Raw genomic sequence first — 1,396 nt, 5'->3', positions numbered from 1 at the left:
AGGAACCTGAAATCCGTTCTCTTCAGGCTGTAGAGAAGCTTCAGGAGGACTTTTATTCAGCTCCCCGCGAAGTGCAGGCCAGGCACGTTCTGTGCTAGTAGGAATCCCCCCGGATCGGCTGCCCTCCGGTCTCCTCCCGGTTGCCTTGGCGGGCAGTGGGGTCTTGGGTCAGCCTGAGCGCTGGAACCGCCTACCTCGGGAAAGGCCCTTCAGGGAAGTGCAGCTGCCCCTTGGCTGTTGCCTGCATCTCTGTGCCCTGCAGGGAGCGTAAAGGGTTCTGACAGGACACAAAGGTGAGGAATCCTTCCCTGTAGTGAGTGGGAGGATGAGAGTAGCAGATGGGAAATGCGTCAAAGGCAGGGGGAGTATTCTCAAGTGCTTGTCACAATTGTCTGCATGGGTGGCTGCCCTGTGATAATAGTGCTTAAGGTTGTCTTTTCCTGACCTTGACCCAGTCTCAGGTCCAGTGTGATTAAGTGCTCTAAACCGCCCGTTCTTCCGAGGCTTTGGAACTGGTACCATTTTCCTGCGAGAAAGGCGGCACATCCTGGGAATTAGTAAGTGTCTACTCCACAGAGAGTCCAGAGGAGTCACGTGCTGCTGTCTGTGTGGTGCAGTGGGTTAGCGCGTTCGGCTGTTAATGGGAAGGTTGGTGGTTCGAGCCCACCCAAGGACGTTGGGAGAGGTTTTAGAACCCATTCAGCGTTTTCCGTGTTGATTACCATTCCCGGTGTTCCATGCTGATTATTACCAGTACATTTGCTCCCACAAAATTTACCGAATGCAGTTCGGGGTCCTGTCCACCTCACGACTGCTGCCAGTCTTGGGCCACACTCCCCTTCCCAGCTCTATTGTCTGTCGTCTCTATTGGACTCTATACTTGCCTAACTTACGGCCTCCTGGAAGAGATCCAGGAATCCGCGGACTGGTGAGATAGTCTTTATTCGGCCAAGTCTATATTCTTGGACAAGAAAGTCATATTTTATGTGTCTTAAACTTTTCATGTGTGAACGTCAGTAATTGTTCTATGAATGATGTTAGCAGTGAACTCATCATCATAGTTCTCCTCTGCATTATTTTTGATAAAGGGCTTTCTTCCATGGTTGTGTATTACTTGCTTTCATGGTTTCACGATGACGAATATGCTGCAACCGTCATTATCGTACACACACCTCTGACCACTTGTGCAGGTGTCTCCATAGCGTAGAGACCTGGAAGTGCAAGTGCTACCTTTAGTGTTTCTATGCTTCTAATGTTGGTAACTCCTTTAAATTTTCCTTCCACAGAAGTGGGACTAAATCATATTCCATTTTATTTTCCAGTCTTTCAATGTCCCTTTCTTCATTTACTTGCCAACACAGCAATCTTTGTATACATCTCTCTATGATAGTCTAAC

General features: G+C 48.8%; 1 non-coding gene across 1 annotated transcript; it reads left to right on the top strand.

Annotated features, from left to right (window-relative positions):
- Positions 1-602: 602 nt before the first annotated feature.
- On the top strand, positions 603-676 carry TRNAN-GUU (transfer RNA asparagine (anticodon GUU)). The gene has a single exon. It is a non-coding gene; the product is annotated as a tRNA-Asn (tRNA).
- Positions 677-1,396: the final 720 nt, after the last annotated feature.

The sequence above is a fragment of the Aethalodelphis obliquidens genome, unplaced genomic scaffold (assembly GCF_003676395.1).
Source record: "Aethalodelphis obliquidens isolate GAN/ISIS:26980383/991018 unplaced genomic scaffold, ASM367639v1 scaffold4247, whole genome shotgun sequence".
In the NCBI taxonomy this organism is placed as follows: domain Eukaryota; kingdom Metazoa; phylum Chordata; class Mammalia; order Artiodactyla; family Delphinidae; genus Aethalodelphis; species Aethalodelphis obliquidens.
Note: the sequence above shows the minus strand (reverse complement) of the source record. Positions and strands in the feature narration are given on the sequence as shown.